We start from the raw sequence: 12,728 nt of genomic DNA on the forward strand, positions 1-12,728 counted from the left end.
AGCTTTTAAAGAATGGGGGACCTGGGGCTGGAGAGGTGGCTCAGCACTTAAGAGTGCTCACTTCTCTTACAGAGGACCTGGATTTGATTCCCAGTATCCACATGGTGGATAACTCTAGTTCTAAGGGATTTGACACTTTATAACCTCCATAGACTCCTGCAAATATATGATACAAATAATAAAGTCATATATGCTCATATATGCACAGGTAAAAACAATATTAAGTATGGGGGAATCTTAAGATTTGACAGACACAAAAGGGTACTAAGGATAACAGCAAAACAGCATTAACTACAGTGAGATTGAAATGCCAGGGAAAGTATTTCTAACACAGAGAAAAGAGAGACAGACAGACAGACAGACAGACAGACAGACAGACAGACGTTGTAACTGCTCTGCCTCTTTCAACTCAGAATCTAGAGAAGGAATTAATGTCATTTTAAGCTGACTTTAGGATGGAACATAAAGTCAACCGTATAGATTATAAAATAATATTCATGTTCTATTTGTTCTGTGTCAATATCAAAACTTCACTTTTTCCACTGAGCTAGAAATGTAAAACAATGCTCTAGAGTAAGGCCAATGAGAGATCTGCCAGCTCCTTCCTCTTCCTCTTTCTCCCCTGCCTTTCCTATCTTACGGCATCATAAACAAATATCTGGTGCAGTGCCTTGCCCAGTGCAGGGGTCCCTCAGCAGCACCTTTTTTTTTTTTAAACTGGGTATTTTCTTTATTTATACTTCAAATGTTATCACCTTTTCTGCCCCCCAAAATGTCTTTGAGGGCTACTGGCATGACCCCCTGAGTGTGGAATCTCAGGCACAGTGACTCCCCACATTCTAAAGCATCTGTACCAGTGCTTCCTCTGCCTGCTAGAGACAACTTCCTATTCAGGTTATCTGTCTCTGCCTCCTGAAGGTTCAGTCTGGTCCTGATTAGTTTCTACACAGCAGCCATTCAGATGTTTGAAGATTGTGTGTCTTTGCTTTTTCTCCTTTCTCACCAATGCCAGTTCCTGCAGTTCTCTAAGTGGATGTGCTCAGAACCTTGCAACTTGTATGTAATCTCATACCTGTCTTTCCTGCTGTCCTCCAACCATACTCCAGAGGTTGGTAATCGTCTGTCTTTCCTGCTGTCCTCCAACCATACTCCAGAGGTTTGTAATCGTCTGTCTTTCCTGCTGTCCTCCAACCATACTCCAGAGGTTTGTAATCGTCTGTCTTTGAGGCATGGTGTCTAGGACTGAATGACAGTGTTAATGGTGCTAATGATGATAGCTGACATGGACTACTTCTTCCAGACCTGGCACTATTCCAAGAATTTTGCATTTATTGTTTAATTTAACCATCAGAACAACTGAACCATTATTTCATATTGACAGACAAGGATACTGAGGAACAATATCTAACTCCCTCTAGCACACTGATCTAATTTGTGGACTACGGCTGGAGAGGGCCTACCACAACCTCATTCTGGGGCTCAAACTCCTGACAGAGCCCATATACACTTGACTATTCAGCATTGAGTTTTCCTTTACCCAAATCTTTACTTAAGTCCATCCCCTTTCATTTATTTGGTTGAGTCACAACTGCCCTATCTTTTCATAGAACCTTTTGAGAAGCTAGTGGTAGAGACAGGGTAGGAGTTATAATACATAGGTCATAGAGAAAGTAAATAGCCCATTGAAGGTCATAAGAGTCACATACTTCAAAAGCAACCAGAGCAAAGGCCAAGGCCAGACAGACCCTTATCTCTCAGAGACTCTCCTGCTTTATGTAACCTGAGTGATGATTTTATGGAGACTGAAAGGGCACTTGGGCCCTTGGTATAATTGAGTGTCTAACCCACAAGTGTACAACGCCAAAACCAATTATTCAAATGAGCTTCCCAGCCAAGTTTCTCAGAAAAGGCCAGATGGCTAGATGTCTGTGGAGGCGACTCCTCTCTCTGTCCTGCAAGCAGTCAGATCACATTTTGAAGTTGGAGTTGATAAAAGGTTGGTTTTAATAATTGATTCTACAGTAAAGACCAGTCTCTGGGGTGGTAGCAACCAAGAATTGGTAGCTGGGGAATCTAGAGGAGCAAATCAATGGGCTGAAACCAGGTATGTCATCGTTTCTGGTCTTAGTCTCTAAACCACTGCTTACCTAGCACAATATCTCAATGTAAAATCTTTTTGTGGTACACAATGACCATCAGAAGATACCTGAGATGTTTATCCTGAACTAGTATCACTAAGCATCCTCCCATGTTCTTCTCATGTTCTTCACTCCTACATCTTCTCTTCTGTCCAAGGGCATTCAGCTGCCCATTCTTGCTGAGATCTGGGCTTTGCCAGCACTCTGCATCTACTAAAGAAGCCTTCCTGATACATTTGTTCTTTCCTCTGCTTCTGTTTTCCCTTTGCCCCTTACTTCTGTTGCATCTACTTTCCCTCCTCCCTCTCTCCTCCCTTCCCCTTCCTCCCTCCTTTCCCTCCTCCCTCTCTTTTCCCTCCCTCTCTTTTTTCCTTCTCTTTTCCCTCTCTCCTCCCTCCCTTTCTTCCTTTCTTTCTCCCTTCCTTCTTCACCAAGTACATATTTGCTATCAAGCATTAGGAATGTGAGGTAGGCTTGGCCCATTCTGGGCTGAGAAATCACATTCCCATACTTTAACTCCTGTGGGAATGTAGGATGGAGGCAGTCAGGGAGATGTCCTGAAGAACATCATGTGTAGGATGAGTCTTGAATGGTGAGTAAACATTGTCCAGAGGAAGGGAGCAGTAACATACTCTGAAGGAATAACAGTAAACAGTGTTGATAGTAGTGTGGTGCATTGGTTGAACCAACAGAACTGTCAGATGCTATTGTCAGTGTCTGCTGTGCCTCATGTCACTGAAGTTAAAGAAATGATAGGTAACAGACTTATGCCTTCATTCTCATCTTACTGCTTAATTTATAAGAAATAGAGGAACCAGGAAGGTAGAGATAGAAATACTAGTTCTATTGGTGATGAAGGCAGAATTTGAAAGACATGGTCTGCATCTATGGACCAAACTGGCTTCTATTTGGCTTACCCCAAAATTCAACATCCCATAAGCCACATTACAGGAGAAAGTGAACACCTTCCAGAAAGCACATCATGTGGCAAAGAGCAGGCCAATGTGAAACTTTTCTGCAGGGCTCCATATTCCTATCCAAAAACTTCCAAAATAAAATATGCCAAGGACTGAGGGTAGAGCTTGGTGGTAGAACACTTACGTACCATGCCCAGGTTCAGTCCCCAGAACCACACAAAAGAAAGCAAACTCAGAACATAATGCCAAACTCAAAACAAAATGCCAAACACGCCTGAGGAGGCTAAGCCAAACAGGCTCAGTTATTTGAGTTGGCCAATCAGACAAGCCCATCCCTCCCCACAGGAAGTAGTAGCAATGCTTAGAAAGGAAGAAGCTTTCCTTTGCTGCAGGGAATGAGCGTCACCGTTGAGATTGAGAGAAGTGTGTGTTTGGGAGGGGGTGTACCACCCCAAACTGCCCTAAACCAAGGAGGGAGATCCCTATCTTCCATCTCACTGCAGAGAAGGAAGCTGATACACACAGAGGAGTTATGTCTCCTGCATATGGTCCCTGGAGATTACTAGTAATCAAGGAATAAAACCCAGGCACTTACTAGGAGCCATGACTCTGATACAGGCCCCTGGGGACCTTAAGTGAATAAAGACCCTCTATGAATGATGTGTGGGCTGTATACATTTTTAAGGCTGTGGCCTCTATACACTGGGCAGTTCATATACCATGCAAAAGGCATCAGCTGGGAGGACAGTAGAGGCTCAGGAGCTGTTCAAGCTTATTAAGCTTTGAGACTCAATGGGAATTGTATCAGTCATTGCACCGAAGGCCTCTTTTCCACAATTAGCTTCTAAGCCTTACCCATGCTTACCTTGCATGGTGTACAGATTGGTGGCACAAAGTAAGAAGTGAGGACCCGACTGTACAGGACCCTAAACATCAGACCTTGAAGACTGCTAATGGGTGTGTAACACATACCTTAAACTAGATGCCCTCAGCATCTTATAGGCATCATGCCATTTGATCCACACAGCAACCCTCTGAGGAGAGAAAATCCTCAGTTTCCTGTTCAGGAAAAGTCTAACCACAAAGATAATAGACAAGCTAATATTTTCTCAGACAACACAGCTCCTATGTCCATATTTGGATTTCAGGTCCTTAGAGCAGTTAGGTGAGGAACTTGTCAGCTCATATATGGGAAAGACATGAAGGATATCTTCCTCCTCATGTTTCTTCTTTCCCATTTCACCTAGGAAATTGCATAGCCAATTCCCAGTTTCAATTCAATTCCTAGGGTGAGTTTCTTAAGATAATGTCACTCCTTAGGATTGAAAAAAAAAGTAAACCCTTTATCAGCGATTTTATGGAGAGAAAACTATCCTCTTGATTCTGAAGTAAACTTTCAAACCTACTATAGCCCATGACCTTGACACATGCTATCTTTACTCTTGACTCCAGGCTCCCTGTCTGTGAAGGTATGGATAACATACTATAGAATTTTGAGTTCTTATAGGTGGTGACTAGCCCAGAGGGTGTGTTAGGTTGCAATGCTGGGAAATCCCTGGAGCCCAGTAAGTTCTGCTTCAAAGCAGGAAACAGGAGAGGGGAAGAGAGAATCATGCTCTACACAGGAAAAGAAGAATTATGTACTTGGATGAGCTTTGCCTGGGGGAGATGTAAACAGAGCCCATTCCACCAATAAGGCACTGAAGACTGATCAATGAATCCATCAAGGTCAACCAAAACAGAAGAACCACCAAGAAGTCTCATCCTATTATGGATAATGAGTTCCTCATGGCTGTGAAGATAGAATCCTCCATCTGGGGAACCTTCTACACTCTGATACCTTCTACAGTCTCTGATACCTTCTGAGACCATGAGATCACATATAGTGGGAGCAGAACTACATCTAGCTGGCAGGGTGGTTCAGCAGGTAGTGGATGAAATCTAAGGTAATGGTGTAATGACCTCTTTCTATGAGGAAACAACAACAGATCCAATTTCGACGGTCTCTTACAATAAGTCGCAACCACTCTAATGATGACAGTGATGTTGTTATGCTTGGAGGATAGCATTCTGCAATACCCTAAAGCAAAGCTCTTCCTTGTCTACTAGGAATAAGTGGTAGGAAGAAAAGGCCCCTGAAAACCTGGGGTTGGAGGGGATCCCTTTTCCCAGATATTATCTGACCAGCCCCTTCTTCCAGATTACTTTGATAAAAAGGCCACTATTGAAGAGTGAGGGCCCTCCCTCAACTCAGAGGCAAGAAGTCAGAGTTCTGGTTTTGCTACTAAGCAGTGGAGGGTGAAGAGTCACATGGATATGCTGTTTGTACACTGCACAAAGGTTCTTGTCAGGGAGGCTGAGACTCTACTCCCAAAGTTCAAAGTCTTACTAAAGTGTCATGATTTTTGTACAAAGCCCATGTAAAGAGACTTGAATTTGTACCTTGTCAGGCTGGGAGGAATGCCTTTTAACAATTCAGATACAGATATCTTCACACTAGTTTCTTATTTGGAACTTAGTTTCCCCATTTTCAAACAAGATGGCAGATGTAAAATGAGAACGTGAAGTTGAAGTGGAGAAAAGAGATAAGGGTGGAATGGGGGGAGTTAAGAAGAGAAGCAGGACATATATGATCAAAATACAGAATATGAAATTCCCAAAGAATTAATGAAGATGCATTAAAATAAGACTGTTGAATTCACTGTTATCCTTTCACCTGGCAGACAGTCTATTAGGATCTACCCTGACTCCCAAGACTGCTTCAAAAGAGTCAAATAAAGGCTGAGGACTTAAATTTTGGAGCTGGTGGGCTGGGTTCAAATCCTGTTGTTTTTAATTGTCCTTGTTTTGACTGTGGATAAGCTCCCTAGCCATCTGAGCATCTACTTATGGGCTCCTCTGAGCATCAGTTGTGTGGAGACTCTGCTGGCAGAGCAGTGACTCAGTGAAGTGAAGTACATCCAATAGTATGCCCTTTGAAGGTGCTCTAACAAACAGATAAATTTGTGTAAAGTCACAAAGCTACTTAGTGGAAAATCTAGGACTCCAACCTACATCTTTCTGATTTTGAAAGCCATGTTCTTAGCCATCTTTAGAGGATTCTGAAGTCTTCACTATTGTCTTAGTTGGGTTTTCTGTTGCTGTGATGAAACTCCATGAACAAAAAATCAAGTTGAGGAGGAAAGGGGTTATTTAGCTTATACTTCTTCAGCATTCACTGTTCATCATTGAAGGAAGTTTGGACAAGAATTTAAACAGGGAAGGAGCCTGGAGACAGGAGATGATACAGAAGCCATGGAGAGGTGCTCCTTATTGACTTTCTCCCTACGGCTTCCCCTGCCTGATTTCTTATCAAACCCAGGACCACCAACCCAGGGATGGCATTGCCATGATTGGATGGGTCCTCCCCATCAATTACTAATCAAGAAACTGTAGGCAGGCTTGCCTTTAGCCCAGTCTTCTGGAGACATTTTCTTCATTGAGGTTCCCTCCTCTCAGCCAACTTTATCATGTGTGGAGTTGACATGAACCTATCCAGCACAACCATCCTGATCACAGTGTGAATCTCTGAGGAGATGGGAGGGAAATGCCGTAATACCTTGGTGTGATGATAAATGGATGTGTTATGATTCTTCTTGTTTGGCATAAAGGGCACTGCATTTATCTGTAGCCCTCTTGCTAAGCACTTTTCAGGGGCTGTTGATGACAGATTGTCTGGCATTCTGACACTAACCAATCAATAGAGCTAGAAGTTGCCTTAGGCCAAGGGCAATTGGATTTCAACCTTTTGTGGCATTAAATAAAACAATATTTATTTTGCTTTTGGTGCAAATATACTTAATCCAATACAACTCATTGGTAATGCTGAAAAACTGCTGTGTTTGGGGGACAATTGCATTCATGTCCCATACATCTTTGCTTGTCAATGTCAATGCTCCCAGGAGGATGCAGCCTCATGGTATTCAGAAGACTGATTGGAGCCACTATGCTGAGTTTTTTTCTCTATCTTTTCAAAGAAATGCAAAGGAAATCATAAAGAGGGGAATTGAAATCATTGCTCGTTCTGGCTGTCATCATTACAACAAGGAGGAGGTACAGTGCCCTTCCCAAGATGGAACTATTTATTTGCTGCTTGTGTGACATTCTTTAGAACCTGTGTGTTTCTGCTGCTGGACAAAGAAGGAAGTGAGAAGGACAAGAAGAGATGAATGAGCAGCACAGTGTTCCTTTCACAGATCACATAGTCTCACACAGATAGACAGTGGGACCTCAAAGCCAGGCTGTGGGCCATGTGGCATCAAAAAGGTCTGGTCTGAATCCAGCTCTATATCTAGTCATCAAGTGACCTTCTCAAGGTCAAATCCTTCTTGGATTTTCCTTTCCTTGCTTACAAACAAGGATAAGTAATACCTACCTCACTTGACTGCTGTGGTTGTGTTCACTATTTAATAGACACCTGTATTCAAACTATGGTCAATTTATGACTTCAGAAGAAGAATCTGGTCTGAGAAATGTGTTAGGTGATTTTTGCCAGGGTGCAAGCATTCTAGAGTGTACTTATACAAAGAAAGGCAGCAGTGAAGTCCATCATTGACTGGAGCACTGCTATATTGCTCATGACTCCATGTAAGAAATTGCCTAGGCCTATTTATAGACATGCAGAGCATTCATTCTTGCATTTATGGATCCTGTCATTCATTCAATACATATACTGAAACTCCATGACACTTAGACGAGTAGATTATGTTGCATTGGGAAGTGACATCATTCCAAGGACTTGGACATTATCACTGCCTTCATTCAGTTAGCTCACAGTTTGGAAGAAGAAAGAAAAAGATACTCAATAGTGCTTCCAACTCAACAGCAAAAAAATGATGTAGTATGTCATCACCTGATTTTTTCTAGTTTTGTTTTAATGTCAGCTGTTTTATCACACTGGTACCATAAATAGCCCTTATGTCAGAACATTGGTCTTAATTCTGAACTTATGATAAAAATTAATGTTAAAAATAATCAGACTAGAAGAGCACGACTTTTAACTGGCAACTGGAGGAGTGAGAAGTCATCTTTTCCATCACTCTATATTCAGGCTCTATTTTCAGAAAAGGGTCTGAACCATGAACCTTGGATGTCTAGCCCTTATGGCCAGCAGGAGACATAGCAGAACACACCTTTCTAGCTTTGCATGGCCATGCTTTCTACCTGGGATACTCTCTTGTGCTTTGACTACTCTTGTTGAGTTCTATGAAAGTCTCCAATCTTGAGAAATGCATGTAATTAATGGTAAGACAGTGGTAACCATCTGCAAGCTTTAAAAATTATGTCAGTCAGCAAGATAGCTCAGAACAGAAAGTTGCTTGATGTACAAGCCTGAAAACTTAATCAATCCCCAGAACACACATAAAGTTTCACAAAGGAAACTAACTTCACAAAGTTGTCCTCTGACCTCCATATTCATGCTGTGACACACACACACATCATTCACATTTGCCTCTCTCTCTCTCTCTCTCTCTCTCTCTCTCTCTCTCTCTCTCGCTGTCTGTCTCACACACAAACACACACACATAAATAAATGTAAAATTTAAAAAGAAGCTTACATTAAAACAAACAAACTAAAAGATAAAAGAAACAGATGGGGCTAACCTATTTCTTACAATATAAGTCTTTGTAATTTGAATAAACTTTACTGGAAATAATTATTTCCTTCAAGATCCCTGACTCTGGGCCTATCTCTCCAGCCCCTTTATTCAGTTTTGAATCTAACTCTTTTTTAAAATTAAAGAGACAGTCTAAAAGCTTCATTAGTAAAGGAGAGGACCACACGGCTCAGGACCAGGATTCTAGTGCAGGCCCTATAGAATATTAGTGTTTGGCTTCTGTGAAAAAGCTTGTCTTCTGTGACCCTTCATACTCTTACTTGGAAAAAGAGCCCACCTACATTGGCTGGATTCCTAAGAGGTATACCATACAAGATTGAAAATGTTCATTCAATAATTATTTCTTCAATGTTTACCAAAACATGGGCTCTTTGTCAGGCACAAAAACACAAGCAATTGATGATCCAACAGAATAGAGCCAACACTGACTGTGTCTCGTAATGTCACCCTGCTAGAGAAGTAATGTTGCTGCAGAGGCAAAGAAAAAGCAGCTACCTCATGTTTGTAGGGAGTTTAGATTTTTCCTTAAGGGGGTAACATTTAAGTTTAGATCATGTGAGTAATGCTACTATTATCACCATGGCCACTGTTGTCATTGGCCATCATTTATTCTAGTTTGCCCAGTACTGGGGGTTTTACTAGGGCACTTGTATACATTAGTTCATGTACACAATCCAGAAGGTCAGGGTTATTATCCTCATTATACATATGATAAGACAGAAGCTCAAAGGGGTATTTAAAAGAGATTTTGTAAAGGTCATAGCTGATAAGGCAGACAGCCAAAACTTAAACCCAGTTATGAGTCCCAAAGCCCCCAGTCTCCTCCACATAGCCTCTCTGTTCTGTGTAGCTCCGAGCCAGGGCTGAGCCTGATGTAAGAAGTAACTGGGAGAATATCCAAATAGAGCTGTCTACCATGGATTAGAGTAGGGCGCTGTGGGTTCTAGGTCATAGGGGTATCTTAGAGCAAGCTGGTGGCCTGGGTGTGACCCTGTTGAGAACAGGGAACAGGCACACAACTAAACAGCACTGAAGAGCAATGGGTTACAGTTAAGTATTGTTACTAATGGTGTGTTCCTTTCCAAATTGTTACATGTTCAGTAAGGGCTGAGAAAGCTTGGTGTGCACAGCACTCAGGTCATGCATCTGCTTGGTAACTAAAAATCAGGGATAGTAATACAGGATCTTCCTAGAATTTCCAATTAATTAGCCCAAAAGGCCAGATGGCTAGGAATACATTCAGCCCAAGTAATAAGCACTGTCTCCAACTCCTTTAGCAGAAAAGGCACATACAGGGAAGGACTTTTAGCACCAAACAAAAGCTAGAGTTCAGCTTGAAACCCCAGGAAGACCAACAGAGTCAACTAACATGGACCCCTGGAAGCTCTCAGTGACTGAGCCATCAACCAAAGAATATACACAGGTTGGAAGGAGGCCCCAAGCACATATATAGCAGATATGCAGCTCAATCTCCATGTGAGTCCCCCAACAACTGGAGCAGAGGTTCCCCTAAAGCTGTAGCCTGATTGTGGTATCCGTTCCCCAACAGGCCTTGTCTGGCCTCATTGGGCGAGGATGTGCCTAATCTGGCAGAGACTTGATTTGCCAGGGTAGGGGAATATGCAGGGGGTACTCCACCCTTTCAGAGGAGAAGAGGGAGGTTGGGGGGAGGGATTCTGTGAGGGGGGAGCTGGAGGGTGACAGCATTTGGGATATAAATAAATAAATAAATAAATAAATAAATAAACTTATGAATTTAAATTAAAAAAAGAAAAGAAAAAGAATTAACAGAATGGCTCCGAAGGGTAATGTCTTTGCCTATTTTCTGTTGCTATAATAGCACACCTAAGGTTGGGTGATTTAGTAAAAAAATCACAGTTGTTTGGCTCACAGCTCTGTGGGGTAAAAAGTCTGGTGAGACAACAGCAATGCTGGCTTGGGTTGCCTTTCTTTATAAAACTACCATGATGTTCTAATACTGTGATGTCATCTAATCATAATCACCTTCCAAAGGACCAACCTTCAAATACCACGAAGATAACATACTATAGAATAACAAAGTACAATAAAAACAACAGCACAAGTTTGAGGTACTCGGACCTATGTGTATTATATGCTTTTCCTCACATAATCCCTACAACATTGTCCTTAAGAGTGATTTTATAGCTACTCACTAGACAGCAATATCAGACCTCCCTCATAGGATTGCTATTAGGGTTAATTTACATAAAACATTAGTACTTAGTAAAGTACTTAGCTCTCAGGACATGAATTGGTGATGGGGATGTTAGGGTTGTCTTTTTCTTGCTTGGTAATCAGAGAGGCCAACATCAACTTTTAGCTGATCTGAATACAGCAACAGGAGACAATTTATAAGTAAAATCCTTGCCAGGCACTCAATGCTCTTCCCATTTCACCCCCACCTCCTTCTCTGGATTCCCTACCAGTACTTCCTTACCGAATGCTATGAATTAGTCAAAGAAAACTATCCATGATTCCATCAAATCCTGAGGGTTTAACATTCCCTTTTTGGCTTATGCATTTCCTTCTGCGCTCAACATTGGGAAAAATTCCACTCCTTCAACAGACCATATGACATGACTTCTTCTTACTGAGACCTTTCTCCACATTTCTTTCCAAATATGAGCATAATAAACATTAGTTATACTCTCTTTGTGCTTATTTTAAAGGATAGGATAAAACTATTATTGTTCATCTTCCCATCTCTTTCTCAAGTATCTTAAAGGCAGAATGGTCTCCAATGGAGTTTTAATTATTCCCCAAGAAGGATGATAGTTGGGAATGTACATTTTATAAGCAAATTGAGGGTAAAATTGTACTGCATATGGGAAATAGAGAGGGAACACAGTTATTAAACTTACTTATACTAAAGGGTCAGAATGCTAGGGAAGGAAAAGGATGGGCACTGAAATGAGGAGACAGGTGATGCTGATTTGGATAATATCCATGTGAACCTGGATAAAGATCTGCAAAGATCAACATTTTATTTTCTAATCAATGGGCAGCCACAGACGAATCTTGATAAGAAGGCAAGATAGTCCGCTCTGTGAGAGTAACTCATTCTGGGTCCAACATGGTAGACTGGACAATGACACAGCAATTATTTGAAGTGTGACCAAGCACAATGGTTTTGGAAGTTGTGCTGTAGCCTGTTCTATACTGGAGAAGGTGTATGTATGCTGTATGGAGCACAGAGAGTACCTGGAGAAGGTGCTCTTACTCAAGTTCAAGCAGGGCTTAAACAAACATGAAGGAATAAGAGAAGGGAGAGGTAGAGCCAAGGTCATACTTATACTCGCCCCAATGGCACGATTAAGGGAAAGTGTAGGGAAGGTAGTTTAGGTAGGCATCATGTTCTAGGTGACACTGAAGCAAAGACTGAAATAAGCCAGTGAGTCACTCAGGTACCCAGACAAGCATCTGGGCAAAGTAACAGCCTGGCACTGTCCTTAAGGAAGGAAGTGTCTGCTGTGAGGGAAGAACATGAGAGGGACAGTGTCTGGTACAAAGCAGGCAAGAGGATGGTTGAAACAGCTGACACCAAAAAGGCTAATGTGGTAGATGATGGGGTGGCTCCATAGCCTATTGTAAAGACCTGGGCTTTCAGGCCCTAGGTACCAAGGAGCCATTGAACTAGAGGAGAGGTCTGACTTATGTGAGAAGAACATGTGACCATTGTGTGAAAGACTGGAGTAGAAGGAGTTAAGGATGGAAGCAAGAAGACCAAGGTCAGGTGGTTTCAATAGGAGTGATAAAAATAATGATGACACATTTTGGAGACAATAGATTGGCAGTAGGTATAAAACACAAAAGAATAATGGGGACACTCGGGGATGCCGGTGATTCTGGCCTGGTCATTTGTCTTGCCTGCACTGGGTAGTGTGCCATAAGGATCAAAGTGGGACTGTGTTGTGGGAATATTTTTGAACCTCTCTGTAATTCTGTGTCTTCCTCTATAAGTTTGGAATTATAATATAAATGACCTCAAAGGTTAA

At 41.9% G+C, this 12,728-nt stretch overlaps 1 protein-coding gene across 8 annotated transcripts in view; it reads left to right on the plus strand.

The window, feature by feature from the left end:
* Agbl4 (ATP/GTP binding protein-like 4) overlaps positions 1-12,728 on the plus strand; it is a 1,266,676-nt gene that overhangs the window by 1,156,086 nt on the left and 97,862 nt on the right. The window lies entirely within an intron of this gene.

The sequence above is a fragment of the Mus musculus genome, chromosome 4 (assembly GCF_000001635.26).
Source record: "Mus musculus strain C57BL/6J chromosome 4, GRCm38.p6 C57BL/6J".
Classification (NCBI taxonomy): domain Eukaryota; kingdom Metazoa; phylum Chordata; class Mammalia; order Rodentia; family Muridae; genus Mus; species Mus musculus.